General features: G+C 35.9%; 2 protein-coding genes across 3 annotated transcripts in view; one reads left to right on the top strand and one right to left on the bottom strand.

Annotated features, from left to right (window-relative positions):
• LOC117320373 overlaps positions 1 to 18,947 on the bottom strand; it is a 359,054-nt gene that overhangs the window by 153,773 nt on the left and 186,334 nt on the right. The gene's annotated exons all lie outside the window — the stretch shown is intronic.
• The window catches only part of LOC117320370, a 242,323-nt gene that overhangs the window by 192,160 nt on the left and 31,216 nt on the right, over positions 1 to 18,947 (top strand). The gene's annotated exons all lie outside the window — the stretch shown is intronic.

The raw sequence follows: 18,947 nt of genomic DNA, 5'->3' as shown, positions 1-18,947 counted from the left end.
TAAAAACCACAGCATTGGATATCAGTAAAGCTTAATGGGGGTCAATACATAATAAAATCTGGGTCAGATCACCAGTCTCAGATACCATGTATTAAGTACCTCTAGATACATTAGTCATGTACATTAGGTTTGGTATACAATCTGGGTCAGATCACCAGTCTCAGATACCATGTATTAAGTACCTCTAGATACATTAGGTTTGGTATACAATCTGGGTCAGATCACCAGTCTCAGATACCATGTATTACGTACCTCTAGATACATTAGGTTTGGTATATAATCTGGGTCAGATCACCAGTCTCAGATACCATGTATTACGTACCTCTATATAATATACATAAGTCATCAAAATCTAATCTGTGTTATAGATACCTTTGAGATTATCCAAGTTTGTTGCCATCTCGTCTTGCCTCTCTTTCATGTCACTGATTTCTCCTGAATAGAAAAGAAGTATATCTCATTGTAGAGACTCAAGTACAGTGTATAGTCTTGAAGTATATCTAATAAAAGTACAGAGTATCTGATCAAAGTACAATGTATCTAACAAGAGATCCCAGAGGGATCTTGGCGCCCACCATTGAATGATCTTCATAGGTTCCATGTCAGATTGATCTTTTCTCTACTTTTTCCCTTCATTTTACTAATCTGTGCAAATTGAGACATCCCTCCAGTACTTTTCAAACAAGGGAATCCTAGCTATATAAGAAATTTGAGATTTAACGATAATGGCTGTTTGTTTGCCAGGTTGTTTTCAGGACAGACTGGTCCAAAAATGCAATACAAGGGACCAAGGGGAACCTACTTATGAAATTTGAGAAAGATCCATTCAGTACTATGAGAAAAAAAGATAACAAACTTCAATTGTCAAAATCCAAGATGGCGGCCTGTCGGCCATATTGTTTTCCAATTGATCTCAAAATGCAATAAGCATAACGATGCACCAAGGGGAACCTCCATATGAAATTTGAGAAAGATCCATTCAGTACTTTCTCAGAAATAGTGATAACAAACTTCAATTGTCAAAATCCAAGATGGCTGCCTGTCGGCCATGTTGTTTTCTGATTGGTCTCAAAACGCAATATGCATAACTAGGCACCAAGGGAAACCTACATATGAAATTTCAGAAAGATCCATTCAGTACTTTGTCAGAAATAGTGATAAAAAACTTAAATTGCCAAAATCCAAGATGGCTGCCTGTCGGCCATGTTGTTTTCAGATTGGTCCCAAAACGCAATATGCATAACTAGGCACCAAGGAAAACTTAAATATGAAATTTGAGAAAGATCCCTTAAATATTTTCTCAGAAATAGTGATAACAAACTTCAATTGTCAAAATCCAAGATGGCTGCCTGTCGGCCATGTTGTTTTCAGATTGGTCTCAAAACACAATATGCATAACTAAGCACCAAGGGAAACCTACATATGAAATTTCAGAAAGATCCATTCAGTACATTCTCAGAAATAGCAATAACAAACTTCAATTGTCAAAATCCAAGAAGGCTGCCTGTCGGCCATGTTGTTTTCGAATTGGTCTTAAAACGCAATATGCATAACTAGGCACCAAGGGAAACCTACATATGAAATTTCAGAAAGATCCATTCAGTACTTTCTCAGAAATAGTGATAACAAACTTCAATTGTCAAAATCCAAGATGGCTGTCTGTCGGCCATGTTGTTTTCCGATTGGTCTCAAATCGCAATAAGCATAACTAGGCACCAAGGGGAACCTACATATGAAATTTCAGAAAGATCCATTCAGTACTTTCTCAGAAATAGTGATAACAAACTTCAATTGTCAAAATCCAAGATGGCTCTCTGTCGGCCATGTTGTTTTCCGATTGGTCTCAAATCGCAATAAGCATAACTAGGCACCAAGGGGAACCTACATATGAAATTTGAGAAAGATCCCTTCATTACTTTCTCAGAAATAGCAATAACAAACTTCAATTGTCAAAATCCAAGATGGCTGCCTGTCGGCCATGTTGTTATCTGATTGGTCTCAAAACGCAATATGCATAACTAGGCACCAAGGGGAACCTACATATGAAATTTGAGAAAGATCCCCTCAGTACTTTCTGAGAAATAGCGATAACAAGAATTGTTTACGGACGGAGGGACGGACGGACCACGGACCACGGACGCAGTGCGATTTGAATAGCCCACCATCTGATGATGGTGGGCTAATAAAAGAACAATGTATCTAATCAAAGTACAGTGTATCTGATCAAAGTACAGAGTATCGGATCAAAATACAATGTATCTATAAAAGTACAATGTATCTGATCAAAGTACACTATATCTGATAAATATACAGTTTATCTGATCAAAGTACAATGTATCTGATCAAAGTACACTATATCTGATCAATATACAGTGTATATCATCAAAGTTCAATTTATATAATCAATATACAGTGTATCTAATCAAAATACATTGTATTTGATCAAAATACAATGTACACTGTGGATAATCAATATACATGTACAGTGTATCTTATCAAATACATTGTATTTGATCAACAGTACTCTAATGAAAGCACAATGTATTTATACCACTCTGCCCTGGGTACCTGCTGCCAAAATATCAAGCCTTTCAGATTTCTGGATCTCTAGAAAAAGATTCTGGAAGTCATTAACATATTTGATTCAATTCAATTTCAATTTACCAACGTAATTAATTTTTATATTTTTTCAATTTGCTTGTGTTTTTGTTGGACTAGTTTCTTTTCCATTAAATGTTTTTATTAGCAATAGTCAGTTATTTTTTTGTCACCCTTTCAGAAATTGCCTTTGCTTTCGTCGGAAATCTCGTTCCCTCTTCTCTTCTTCCTTTTATGTTTCCTTTCTCTCTTATCTTTGTATTTCCTTTTCAAAATCAGCTTCTACTTTTTATCCAAACTATCCCCCAATCCCATTTTTCAATTAGCTCCAGGCAATATATTCATTGGTTGATTGTTTTCAATTCTACATACACTATACTGCCCAATAATTAAGAATGTAATAGTAGATTATAATAGATATAAAATACACCAAAAATGTAGGCGTATTCATAAAAATTGATTACATGTACATAATTAAGAGAGTATTGATGTATATGTTTGTCTGGAACTAAAAAAAAAAAAAAAAAAAACATATTTGATTCATATGACCTTGAAAATAGGACAAGGTCTTTGGTGTGAGGAAATTTAATATCACTCCATAGCAGGAACCTACTGACAAAGGATGACTGGCCTGGGTCTTTTAGAACTTGAGAGGAAGATTCATAAAGGAGTTTTAACTATTCAGTCTCTGGGACCTTATATATAGGTCAAGGTCATTTATATGAGGAAACTTTATACCACTCTGGCCTAGGTACTTGCTGGCAAAATATCATCCCTCTGGGCCTTCTGGAACTTCACAAAAAAAGTCTTGGAAATTTTTAACAAACTTGAATTAATAGTTTTTAGCAGTTCAAATTTGACGGAAAGATTGAAAACGGACACCCACTCATGTACTATACCATAAGCTCACTGACACTTTGTGCCATGTGAAATATCAATTTTTCAGTGATGTAATCATATTCTTTATGCAGTTTACCTTCTATCTTCTTTACAAGAGTTATGTACTTCCTCTCTACATCTGGGTCCATGGTCATGGTCAGTATACTATCCACGGCTTGTACAAACATCCCTGTCTTCAGATCGCTGTTCTGTATGTCCTCAACACTTTGACGGATGTCGGCCCACCTCGTCCTAAAGTCACTATTAGAAAGATATGCAATGTTGGCATGCACTATCTCATTTCTGTGTATCCGTAGACGATCAATGTTTGCTGACAGACAACGGTCTGCAGCATCTGGAACATTACCCCAACCCTTTCCATGAGGAGTGATGTTCCCTAGATTCCTTAGAAGGATATAAAGTAAAGAAACATCCATATCCTTCTCAGAACCTTGGAACACTCCACCTGAGGGGTAAAGCATTTTCTTCTGTTGTTTATTTAACTGGGAGATAATCTGACCCTTTTGACTGGAAAGTACATAAGGGAGTCCAGATGGCAGTCGAGTGACGAGTAATTCTCTGAAGACGTCAGGGAAGACATCAATGACCAGTCTACATATCCGGGCATAGTTAGTCGTTTCTTTGGTGTAAGTATACTTGGCAGACATCCTTATAGTTGGTTTCAGGACAGAAGATAATGTTGATGCTGGAAAATATAAGGAAGTAACAGGACTATTGAGCCTTTAACTGTCACCTGAAATCTGATGTAACAAGTGAAAATACTGCATTAGTACAACCTTATGTTCTCTACTTAAACTTTACTTAACATAAGAATCTATATCATTTCTTAATAAACCATTTCTCAATATACCTTGTCTCATATAATCTGAAGTAAAATGACCTTATGTATAGGTTATTGAATGGCTTTTTAAGTGATAAGAACCAGTACTTAAACATTTTTGGTATTTTATCCTGAAGCAGCCACTCATATGAGACAACATGCAGATTGATGCGTGCAGTTTCAACAAAAAGATTTAAAGGTCAATATTCGAATTCTATTAGATACTTGAATGATTCAATGACTGTTATACAGTGGACCCGCGATAATCCGGACGCCGATAGTCCGGAAAACTCGCAGTCCGGACGGAATAGCACGGGAACGGATTTCCGTAACGTTATTTGTACTCACCAGTCCGGAAATTCGGTTTCCGATTCCGGAAGCCCATTTTGGGAACGGAAAGTACTTTTCATTAGTAAGTTTCCCCCGATAATCCGGACGATTTTTTCACCACGAGGAGAGAAAAATGTCGGGCATGTCACCCGTGTCGACAGCTGTACAGACTATCGCTTGACACTGTGCGTAGTCATAGCGACCGCTGCCAGGTCATAGCCCCGGGTGTTTACCTGTGTTACAATGTAGCTCTGTTTTTATAACGGTACATTGCTTTTCTTTACGATCGACCTAAATGCTACAGTATTAAAGGGTTTTATAGTGTAGACTGGTCTTGCTTTTATCAACTTGACGTACAATATCTATTATAGTTATTTTACATAGTGCTATTTCGTAGTTAGCAATAATTAATTCACTAACATACAGTATGTGATACGATACTTAATCAATCACAAATGCATGTAATAAATTTATTATCGGTAATTAACATCACTAACAATTGTATTGGGTAAACAAGGATATCGGCTTGTAACACCGTTACGTGTAATGACGACTCATTGAAAGATGCATGTTATTAATTACACACATGGTACATTTACCGGGTCTTTCATTTCAGGTTCATAATTTACGTAAAAAAACGTACATTGTACATAGTGGGTCTTTCATTTCAGGTATTTAACGTATGTTAATTCTACTCGTTTGTGAACCTCTGGGACGTAACCCATGTGTGTTGTTTGTAGGTCACATATGTCCGCTATAAATAAAACAACTTTCACTTCACATGTTCTTTTAAAAACATTGTTTATTTTTTAGTTTCTACAAAATAAAAGAAAACAAGAATCATATCAAGAACATAAGTATATTTATTTTTTAAAAAGACTGACAATTAGGCGTGTTTATGAAACGTCATTAAAACGTCCCGTATTGTATAGAGTCAAGGGAGATAACTCTTACACAACAATTTTTTTTGACCTGGTAGACGAAATTCGGTAGTCCGGAAAACTCGTAATCCGGACGGTTTGGGCTAGGAACGAAGGTGTTCGGATTATCGAGGGTCCACTGTATACATATTTTCAAATCATAAGGGAATAAAACTAGAATTGTTGTTCGGGCCAACTCATAACAACAATAACAACTCTACCCCACCATCACCACCAATGAGGTTTTTTGTAGTTTAATGAAACCAATTGTAGTCTTGTAACACAGGGTCGGGGGAAATTTAGCTTTCCAAAACGGAAGGTAAACTTTACCTCTTATACTACATCTACAACATCTACAATTCTGTTGAAATACAGGTGATTTAAAAGAATTAGACAATTTCTATTGATATAAAGAATACATTCTATAAGAAAAACTCAGTCGGAATTGTAATTTATCAAAATCTAAAAATTGATAAATTTGAGATACAGCCTTTTACTTCTAAGCAGGCCATGTTGGAGATACGTCCTCGTTCCTTTAAACAATCGATATATATAAAATATAGAAGATGGCAATTTAAATCTAATTACAGTTCAGTATATGTTGACTCTCGGACAGTTCTAAGGCTAAACTTGAGGAGGTAGTCAACAAATGCCGCTGAAAATTTGACCAAATAAGGAATTTTGATGACCCATGCCAAAATATAACAATTCTAGACTTATCTAATAATATATATGTTGCACTGTGGACAGGTCAGTAGCCCTGACACCAAGTTCCAGAGTTATTACAGCTGTACCCTTTGCAAACTTTTTTTTTTTTTTTTTTGTGCTCAGACTGTTGGGCTCATCCTTTCAATTTTGCTGGATTTTTTCCCTTACATTCTCATTTCTAACTATTGCACACTCCATACTCCAATAGATACTATGCGCATCATCCTGCACCTTATGCCAAATTATACACGCACTCACATACGCCCACATAGGATTACGCACACACACACGGTATCATGCACACGCACAACACATTCACAGTCCACACCTGCTCAATCAACAATCTCAGTCACACACAGAGGACGCGCACGCATATAAAACATATTCACACAATATGCACTTAACATATTAACCTGCTTCCAAAAATAACCCTTTGCAAACTTACCTTGGCACTCAAACATTTAATCCTCAAAACCATTAGCGAGTGTGCTTGTTTGGTGACTCAATCCTAGGGATTTTCAATGCGTTTGCTTCCCCACAAATTGTTTAATTTCTCAATACTCTAATCACATGAACACCTTGATTACTGTCTGATTGTGAAACAAACATATTATTAGACTGTTTTCCGAGACACTTCTGTAAACCAGGACGAAATCTATAAATACCTGAATCTCACAACAGAACAAAGAAGCCTAGTATGGCCCCGCCTTCAGCAATAACACGACAGACAGATATTCGTTTATATCAATAGAAAAATTAACCCCTTTTGATCCTGCCCATCTGGCCCCAGGGGGTTAGGTCCCCACATTCCTCGGTTTCAGAGAAGAAGTCATTTATATCAATATAACCAAATTGACCCCTTTTGGCCCCGCCCCAGAGGCCCCCTGGGAGTCAGCCCCATCATTTGTATGATTTTGAGTCTCTTACTTAATATGTTCAAATTCCGATCGGCGGTTATAAACATGAAGTCAAATAAGTCAATTGTTGACGGATGGACGGACGGACAGGCGGATGATGGACGCCACAGTATGGCATAAGCTCACCTTGGTCCTTCTGACCATGTGAGCTAATAAACTGGTGATAAAGTACATCATAACATTGTAACAAAGGCTGACAACATAAGATGATTACCTGGTGTTGTATCAGATCCCAAACCTGGTCTTTGCGTTAGGTATACATGCTTTGGCTCGTCTCTATCTGTGAAGACCTCTAGGCACTTCTCACCAGTGTCCGACAATGCTCTTCGACTTGTATCTTTATGAATTCCCCAGAGAAGTTTGACTACTCCACTGACAAGTCGTCTCAAGGAGCAGTTACCTGTCAGACAAAATTTACCAGTTATTATTGAACACATTTAAATGTGAAATTACTCCATCTTCAGAATTTCTATAACCGACTTTTTGCTTCTCCTTTCATTTCTATAGCAATTACCATTAGAAACTATAGTGTAAGAAATACAAACTGGTCTTGTCAAACAATATCCAGAGATCCCTAGGGAGTCTATATTGCGTGTCCTCCGCGAGGGACGAGCTAAAAGTATAAAGTTAAGGGCTAAGAGCCCAAAATAAGGTAACTCCGCCGTAGCCGGTCCCAAGCCCGTGTTGAGAAAGGAGGAGGGGATCACCAACTGACAACATCTAACAGTCACCCCGGACTAATGTTCTAACCTAGAGTCGCGAGTAGAGGTTGTAACCTAAATCACCCCGGACTAATGTTCTAACCTAGAGTCGCGAGTAGAGGTTGTAACCTAAATCACCCCAGACTAATGTTCTAACCTAGAGTCGCGAGTAGAGTTTGTAACCTAAATCACCCCGGACTAATGTTCTAACCTAGAGTCGCGAGTAGAGGTTGTAACCTAAATCACCCCAGACTAATGTTCTAACCTAGAGTCGCGAGTAGAGGTTGTAACCTAAATCACCCCGGACTAATGTTCTAACCTAGAGTCGCGAGTAGAGGTTGTAACCTAAATCACCCCAGGACTAATGTTCTAACCTAGAGTCGCGAGTAGAGGTTGTAACCTAAATCACCCCAGACTAATGTTCTAACCTAGAGTCGCGAGTAGAGGTTGTAACCTAAATCACCCCGGACTAATGTTCTAACCTAGAGTCGCGAGTAGAGGTTGTAACCTAAATCACCCCGGACTAATGTTCTAACCTAGAGTCGCGAGTAGAGGTTGTAACCTAAATCACCCCAGGACTAATGTTCTAACCTAGAGTCGCGAGTAGAGGTTGTAACCTAAATCACCCCGGACTAATGTTCTAACCTAGAGTCGCGAGTAGAGGTTGTAACCTAAATCACCCCGGACTAATGTTCTAACCTAGAGTCGCGAGTAGAGGTTGTAACCTAAATCACCCCAGGACTAATGTTCTAACCTAGAGTCGCGAGTAGAGGTTGTAACCTAAATCACCCCGGACTAATGTTCTAACCTAGAGTCGCGAGTAGAGGTTGTAACCTAAATCACCCCGGACTAATGTTCTAACCTAGAGTCGCGAGTAGAGGTTGTAACCTAAATCACCCCAGACTAATGTTCTAACCTAGAGTCATGAGTAGAGGTTGTAACCTAAATCGAGACTTTAAACCAGCAACATCAACATCAACATCATCAAAATAAGGAGAATGTAAAGAAGGAGAACATTCCATTAGAAGGAGAATCTAGGATTCCAAAAAGGAAAGATTCCATTAGAAGGAGAATCTAGGATTCCAAAAAGGAAAGATTCCATTAGAAGGACTATATCAATTAGAAGGAGGTTTTCTTGGATACTGAAATATCATATTCAGACTCTGGTTTAGAGTCGACAGAGAACAGTTAAGTTCCTAGTATGGATGATATATATGGGTGTGACTGAGAGCTGTTGGACAACTATGTACCTCATGTATTCATGTTTATAGTTAAAATAAAACATGAGGAAAGGCAACATTGGACTGGTGTCAGTGTTTTTTTAGGGTCGATTTGGGGCCACATTTCGGCCCCTTCCCCTAGAGAAATTTTGTTGTATTTTCCCAATTTCTTGCTCATATTTTCCTATTCAGAAAATATCCCTTCACATCAATTGGTATAAAGAAATGCTGATCAAAATGTATTTCACAAGAAATCTTCAACGCCGATGTTCTCGTTCTATGTTGGTCGCGTTCTATATCTCAAATTCCCGTGGTTTCTGTTTCCGTGTCTGAATTAATCGATGTCGTTTTCCTCAATTTTTCAAATTGAGCGCACCGCGAAAGTTTGTGTCGATCAAGTGTTTTAATTGCACACGTGTCTCACATATGCTATGACAAGCGCTTGAAAGTTTAAGATCATGTAAACAAGAGTCGCACAACTCGAAGTATTATGTCAAAAGACTGACAAAAAAAAGATAGCAAAGGCCTTACGAAAGTGAGTGACTTCTTCAAAAAGTCTTCCGGCGGCGATATACCAAACAACCCGTCAACCAATGAATCATCATCCAACATTGAATCTGTTATCAACCGTCCAGACGGAATGTTTACCCGTAGCAAAAATCAATGTACATGTAACCCGCGAGGAAAGTCTGATATTAACTTTATCGGGGGAAAAAAGAGAAGCAGTGCGATAGACGAAAATTTAATGCTGCCAAATATGAATCTGCCTTCTCTTGGCTTTATCACAGTAGAGTGACATGTGGCTACATGTGCAAGTACTGAGAATTGTTTGAGAATTGTTTGTTTTGGTGCACATTCAAGTTGTAAGCCATTTGTTACAAATTAAAGGGTGTAAAACTTGGGACACAACATCCTTCAAGAAAATGGAAAAACATGACCACTGACCTGGACTCTTTGGTGGACAAGTTCAAGGGACAAAAACAAGGAAAATGGCCCTTTAGATAGCTATTAAGAATCCTTAGGCCAGATGAATGTTGAAAGTTTAACAGATAAATAAATATTTGGATGTGTTATTGACTTATTATTTTTTTTTTTTTTTGCATCTAAAACCAACAGCAAATTTTCCCAATCGGGGAAAAATATCGCTGTATTTTCCTAATTGAAAAGGTACAGGCCCCTGTAAAAATGGGATGAACAAATCACTGGGTGTGATATATTTTGTGACATCATCATGGAGAACAACACTCGGTCATATATACGAACTTCCGGTCAAGGATGGCAGCAGTGTAGATTACGGACGGTCATCAAATGTCTGTTTATATTATCCAATGAGAGATATGCTCCAAGAAATTGTGAGTTTTTAACTATCAATGAACTGGTGATTATCTTGGGTCTTCATAATCCATGTGAACTTTCCATTTCGTGGTCATACAGCCATTTCAAATTTTGAATCGACCCGTACCTGTGACCTTCAAGCATACTCCATATTGATTAGGCTACGTGTACATTTTTACGTGTACATACTTCATTGTTTACACCCGTGGCCAGTGTTTGACTATTCACTATTTGAGTCGCTATATCGTTACCACTATGAGTACCGCTATGAGCTTATCTGAACCAATTCAGTCCAGTATTAGTGCACGTGTAATTCAAGGAATTACAGATCCTGTTGTTATACAGGAAGTGGTTACCCAATTAATGACAAATGATTTATTTAAAAATACTCTTTTATCTGCATTGGGCATTACCCAGCTCCAGGATCATATCAAACAACTTGAGGATAGAGTATCTGATATGGAACAGTATTCCAGACGAAAATGTCTCAAATTTCGAGGTATTGTGGAAGATGAAAATGAGAACACTGATGACCTAATATTAAAAGCGTGTAATGACGAACTAGGAATCCTCCTTACACTGAATGACATCAGCAGATCCCATAGAGTAGGGCCCATGTCCCGTAATTACCCTCGCGACATTATTGTCAGATTTGTGTCTTATAGGGTCAGGGCCGAGATTTACGAGGCGCGGAGGGGGCTATGGAGAAATCGGAGACAGTCCAGAGAATCCAGCTTTGAAATTAGTAATACCGGTACCCCGCCCTCATTCTATATAAACGAGGCGCTGACCAAGCAACGTGCTACTGTGTTTGCCAAGGCCAGATTCTTAAAAAAACAGGGTCTTATATCTGGTACGTGGACGACAGACGGCCGGATAGTGATTCGTAACAATCAAGGAGGTCATGCCCATGTAACCAAGTTATCTGAGCTGAGTGCATACCCGGACCCACCATTGCCGACCACCACTACGACAAATCCAACTATGTCTGCAGCCACCGCTAGCTCTGCTATCAAGTCAAATGCCAGTATTAATGCGCGTGAAACCACCAAAATACCACCAAAGAAATCATTTCTCAAAGCAGGCAGAAATTTTAACTCAAGAGCCCCAAAATCATCATCACAAACTAAACCCGCAACAATGAGCGCAACAACCAAAAATGCTACCCATGGAAGTGGTGACTAATTAATTATACCAAGTTGGCATATGTATCTGATTGTTTCTCTGGTTTAATTGATAATTATTGCCGATGACGATATAGTCATGATATATACACGGCCCCCCAGTGCATTATATCGATGTTTTTGTTATTTTTTCAAAAGATAAATATTGCATTATGTAAGAGAATTACACCAGATGATATATCAGATTAATACATATACATGGTGAACTTGATAAGCATTTACAGCGATATGTACATACAGTGTATACAAATGAAATAAATTACATGCTAATCGTTGCATTATATATAATATCTGAGCACTTGAATGTAATCTGGAGAGCTATTAAATGTACATGTTTATTGTTACAGTAAATGTAAAATGTAAATATTATGTATACATATAACTACATGTAAATTGATTATAATGTTTCTCATACAAAACTAAAGCCATTGGCTTAGAACCTGAAAATAATGTGATGCGCTATGTTCTTACTGTTATAACCATGGTTATAGTTGACGCTACAATATAAATTATTATCATAAAGTAGTATAAATTAAACTCGTGATACTATACCTTTTGTTTATATATGATGTCAACTTATAATATAGTATGGTAAACAAATGTGTGCACTTGTATTCTTCTTTTGATCTAACTATAGTGCAAGTCTTTTCTCATTTTTGGTTTAGATAACGTTTTGTTTACAAACACGCTGTGTGGGCTACCACGTGGTTTACTTATTATGCGGAATAACGGATTGAAGAACGGATTGCAAAATGGATAGCTCTATGATGATTATCCGCTCATAAGAATTTTTATTAAATAGTAATTTAATCAAAACCTATATAAATGTATGCACTAAATGCACATATGAAATTATAAACAGCAGGCTGATAAGCATGTGTATTGTTGTTACAAATACTTATCTTAATTTACAGTTCATTATTTGATATACTCAAGTCCGTCTACCAACATAGTTCCGCATTCCGCACTGATAAGTACATGACCTTGACCCAACATCTTGATTCATCTGAATCACCAAAGCGTTTTCAGCTGAAGTCTATCTCTATGTTTTTATCCAAACACTCAAATGAACTTAAACAGCATGACCTGATTGCCTAAGAGATATCAAACAAGTCGTTGATGAGATGGAGAGTGCATGGTGTGTGTATGTTGTAAGTGTTATTTTTCTATCTAATTTTATGTTATTATTTTTCAGTGTATCTGTATTCGCATCTAAAACTGGTCACATATGTGTAATTTATAGGTACTTATTAGTATTTGGCTACTTTGGCATGTCAATATGTTGCTCCGGGCTGATCGTATACTCTCAATCCAGTGTTGCTACGGGTTATACATATGAAAATGGGTAGCTTGTATAGTGCACTACTGTTTGTATACGATCGGCTTGCAGCAACGCATTGTATGATTTCAATATTGTACTTCGATCTGCTACTTAAGAGGATAAATGATGAATTTATTTTGAACATGACTGAAATGTTGTTATTACTATCTATGAATGTTGAACAAAACCCTGGCCCACATAATATAAAAATAGCTTGTCTAAATGTTAGATCCCTGCGAAATAAGATTGATATAATAGAAGCAGAGCTGAATTACTACGATATCATTTGTTTAACTGAAACCCTTTTAACTAATGTAATTTTAGATGAAGATATCCAAATTGATTCTTATAATGCTCATCGTAAAGATAGAGTTACTGGCTTTGGAGGAGGTGTAATGATATATTATAAAAATACAGTTAAAACTTCTAGAAGAAGGGACTTAGAAAGGGATGGTCTTGAGCTGATATGGTTAGAGGTTTCAATTGAACATCATAAATTCCTACTATGCTGTATATATAGGTCTGAATCAAGAGTAGAATACTGGAATAATTTAGATGATAATCTAGAGTTAGCTAGCGACACTAACCTAGATATTATAATTACTGGTGACATTAATGTTGACACACTTACAATGCAACCCACATCTCACTTTGCTCGACTATTGGCAAAATTTAATTTGAATTGTATGAATACCCAACCTACTAGAATTACTGAAAATACCTCAACAGCCATTGATGTAGTTTTAACAAACAACTGCAATTTAATTAAAAGTATAACTGTTGACACACCTTTTTGTAGTGACCATTCCCCAATATTCTTCCAAATATCATATACTACTACTAAATATACATGTTATAATAAAACTATCTGGCGTTATGATGAAGCCGACTATGAATCTATTAATAACATAATAAATGATATTGACTGGCACTTACTAGACAATAACTTGAATGTTCATGATTTTAATCAATATCTTGTTGATGTTATAGCAGAACTAGTTGATAATTACATACCACATAAAACAGTACTAATAAGGCCACGAGATAAACCCTGGATGACAAACACTATAAGGCTAGAAATGAGACGTAGGAATAGAAAACATAAAAAGGCTAAAAACACCAATAACCCACAACACTGGCTTGAGTATAAACAATCAAGAAATTATGTTATTGATCTGGTTCGTAATGCAAAAAATGACTATTTTAAGCACTTACAAACTTCTTTATCTAATAAGTCAATACCTCCCAATAAATGGTGGAAAATTGCTAGGTCAGTCACTGGAATTAACAATAAACAATCTCAAATACCACCACTTACACATAACCACAGAACAGTACATCATCCAACTGAGAAAGCTGAGATACTTAATAATTATTTTACTTCTATCGCAAACTCTTCTGATAATCTGCAAAATCTTGATACTTCCAGTAATGATGAAAATCACACACCTTTTATACTTGATAATATATATGTATCTGAACAGGATGTGGAAGATCAAGTAACTTTGTTAAATGTAAATAAACCATCTGGTCCAGATGGAATTATACCAAAGGTTGTGAAAAATCTCAAGTCAAGTATTATCCTACCTTTACAATTACTTATTAATAAAACCTTACAGACTGGGGAAATACCAGATAACTGGAAAATGGCAAATGTTAATGCAATTTATAAGGGTAATGGCACCCGAAATGAACCAACTAATTATAGACCAATATCAATTACCAATTGCTTTAGTAAACTATGTGAAAAGATAATATTTAAATATTTGTACAATTTTGTCAAACAACATAATATCATTTCAAATCATCAATCTGGCTTTACACCAAAAGATTCTACTGTAAATCAACTGTTGTCTATTTATCATACTATCACTAGTAATTTAGATATAGGAAATGAGTGTCAATTTATATTTTGTGATATAAGCAAAGCATTTGATAGAGTTTGGCATGAGGGGCTATTGTATAAACTAAAAAAATGTGGAATTACAGGGAAATTATTGGAATGGTTTCGGAATTATTTAAAGGATAGAAAACAAAGAGTCATTACTGAAGGACATTACTCTTCTTTCCGTACTGTCAATGCAGGGGTTCCTCAGGGTTCAGTACTGGGTCCTCTGTTATTTCTTATTTATATAAATGACATAACTAATGATGTTAATAATTCTATAAAACTGTTTGCAGATGATACATCATTATTTGCCATTATTGATAATCATAATAAAATTATTGCTACTGACTTGCTAAATGAAGATCTACAAACTATCAATATTTGGGCAAAACAATGGGATGTTATATTTAACCCCTCAAAAACTAAATCAGTTTTATTTACCAGAAAAAGAAATACTGTACACTTACCACTATTTTTTGCTGACACAGCAATAGAAAATAATGACTCACATAGTCACCTTGGTGTTTTATTTTCAGCTGATGGTACATGGAATAATCATATTCACAATATCTACCAAAAAGCCTGTAAACGTCTTAATATTTTGAAATATCTTAAATATAAAATTGATAGAAGCTCACTTACTACTATTTTTACTGCTTTTATTAGGCCTATACTTGATTATGCTGATGTGATCTGGGATAATTGCTCTCAGCAATGTAAAAATTTATTAGAATCGATTCAAATTGAAGCTTCTCGTATTATAACTGGCCTACGTAGGGGAACCTCACATGAAAAATTGTATAATGAGCTAGGATGGGAAACATTGGAGTCCAGACGGAAGAAACATAAATATCTGCTGATGTACAAAATAATACACAATGATACACCTTCCTATCTTACTGAGATTGTAAACGTTTTTAAAAATAATATTGATGAACAGAACTACCCTTTAAGAACCATCAGGGCTTTCAACCCACCACTATGTCACTCTGAAAATTATTTTCATAGTTTTTTTCCCTCCATGGTACGAGAGTTTAATGACCTTGATTTTGATACATTAAATGCACCAACCATTACAAAATTTCGAAACTTGATATCGGCGGGTAATGATATTGAAATACTACTTCCTCAATCTTTAAATATAAAGGAAATAGAAATGAAAACATACTTTTGTGTCAATTGAGAAATGTAGCAAGCCAATTAAATTATGATCTTTATAAAGACCACCTGATAGAATCGCCTGTTTGTAGTTGTGGATTTGGACTTGAAACTTCATATCATTTTTTCTTTTTATGCCCTAACTATATTGTGCATAGAGATACTCTAATAAATTCTCTACATAAGCAGGAATATTTTCATATTGATATACTCCTAAATGGCTCTGACAGTTACAGTGATGATATAAACACTCATATCTTTGATAATGTAATTAGATATATTAAAAACACAAATAGACTATTACATTAGTCATTAAGTCAAAAGTCGGGGTCTGATTCAAGTCTTTAGTACTGGAAGTCTATTATATGTCTATTAGTTGGTCCTAAGGGTAAAGGTCAGCCTAAACCAGTGTAACTTAGGAATTAGTGGTTCATTAGTACATGTATATTTTTTTATCAAATTAAGATCTTAGTAAAAATTTATTTGTCATTTATCCTTGTATAGTTGATGAGATATTATGAACATCTTAAAAAATTTTGTTCATGTCTGTGCAGTTTTGCGCAAGAATCTGTGTAGGTGACCCTGTTTTGGATGAGTAATACTAAACCATTTAATACTCTGAGTTTATAATTACCGTAATTATTCTAAACTGGAAACAAAAAGTTAAAAACACATATATGTGCATAGTGTCTGCCTGGGTTGGGGGGCAGGTGTGTATTCAGCCATGAGTGGATGACTACTGGGTGTAAGCACCTCATGGACATTTTTGTCGGAAACTCTTGGTTTGACTAGGCACCTGCCTCCCATCCAGGCAGATAACATTGCAATATCAAACAAATCTATAAATTCTAATCATAATAGTAATGGAAAACCCACTGTTTATATACATAGAGTATTTGAATTTCTTTCCCTTGTACATATACATGTATAACATGTGCGAGTGTGTGTGTGTGTGTGTGTGTGTGTGTAATACTATATATTACTCTACATTGTATGCTATTAATACCGGATGTTTTTATTTTGTTAATATTATTATAATACGGAGAGAACTTAAAATAGGCTTAAGCCTGATGTTCAATCCAATTGTTTTTTTTTAAAAACAATAAAATTTGTTGAAATGAAAAAAATATTTATACAGAAAATTTCAAGGAGCTGCGGCGGACGGTTATGGAGTTATAGCCAGGATTTTTGACTAAGTTTCCATGGTGACAGAAAAAAAACTGAAAATGGAAGGTCCACAATAGCAAAAGGCACAACTAGGGAACTTAATATATATAGTATAATATATACAGAACGTTTCAAGGAGCTGCATTGAACGGTTATGCACAAACGCGTTTCGCGGGGGATAAAAATGTGATTTCCCTATAACTATAGTAAAGTTTATCCCCTCCCAAGGGGCAAATGTGAGACCCCAGGGCAAGAAAATTCACAATTATGGTAAGAGCACCTCAAGACCCTTCCATTTGTGAAGAGTATTTGATTCTACCTTATTTGGTTTGTAAGAAGAAGATTTTTGAAATTTCAGTCAATTTGACCCGTTTTGGCCCCGTCCACCAGCCCCTGGGGGTCAACCAGGGCCAACATGTACATACCATCAAACCGTCATCTCATGCTGATAATTTGAACCAAGTTAGAATGAATTCCAATACAAATCCAACAAATAATAGTCTAAAATGTGATTTCCCTATAAACTTTAGTAAAGTTTACCCCCTCCCCAGGGGGCAAACGCGAGACCCCAGGGTAATGAAATTCACAATTTTGGTAAAGCACCCTAAGACCATTCCATCTTATAATGAAGTGTATTTGATTCTACCATATCTGATCATGAGAGTAGAGAAGAAGATTTTTGAAATTTCAGTCAATTCAACCCTTTTTGGCCCCTCCCCTCAGGCCCCTGGGGGATGGGGACCATATATCTATATATTTCACAATTTTAGTTGACCTTTAGCCATAGAAGCTCCCTGCCAAATTTCATTGAATTTGGTTCTGTGGTTTTGGAGAAGAAGTTGAAAATGTAAATTGTTTACGGACGAAGACGCACAACGACAGACAAAAAGGGATTAGAATAGGTCACTTGAGACTTTGTCTCAGGTGACCTAAAAATCTGATCAAAAAAATCTTTCCTGCATTTATTTGCTTGTGGTTAATATTTTCCTAAATTGTTAAGTTATTCCATATTTTCTACTTTTAGTAACTTAATAAGTTTAAATATACAACATAGTCTGGGATACGTGTACAGACATGTATAAGTATTATAGATAGGTTTTTACAATACATTAATTTAAGCATTACGAGCCTGAATGTACATTATGTACAATTATTATGTACACATTTAATCAATATTATAAGATAATCTCAATACATAATTAAGTATCAGACATACAGTATTTATATTGTGTTGGTTCAGATGGAAATACCATATCTTTATATTATAATCCGGTACCGGAATTTATAACAGAGTCCGGATAATATAGAACTGGGTTTTGGGTTCCAAAAATGTTTTAGTATTAGCCAGTCCAATTTCCGGGAGTGTTTTACTCGGATACACATGTGTTTCAATAGGAAAGTTTGTACTTTCTTTTTATAAACAATGCTTATAATTGGCAAAATAAATAATTAAGTATTAGACATATTTATCACATTGACATACATATTTCAGATAACATAGTCTGGGATACGTGTACAGACATGTACAATTATTATGGATAGGTTTTTATAATACATTAATTCAAGCATTACGAGCCTGAATGTACATTATGTACACATTTAATCAATATTATAAGATAATCTCAATACATAATTAAATATCAGACATACAGTATTTATATTGTGTTGGTTCAGATGGAAATACCATATCTTTATATCATGTATATTATAATCCGGTACCGGAATTTATAACAGAGTCCGGATAATATAGACCGGGTTTTGGGTTCCAATAATATTTTAG

The sequence above is a fragment of the Pecten maximus genome, unplaced genomic scaffold (assembly GCF_902652985.1).
Source record: "Pecten maximus unplaced genomic scaffold, xPecMax1.1, whole genome shotgun sequence".
Taxonomy (NCBI): domain Eukaryota; kingdom Metazoa; phylum Mollusca; class Bivalvia; order Pectinida; family Pectinidae; genus Pecten; species Pecten maximus.
The sequence above is the reverse complement of the archived record's forward strand: the minus strand, read 5'-3'. Positions and strand labels throughout refer to the sequence as shown.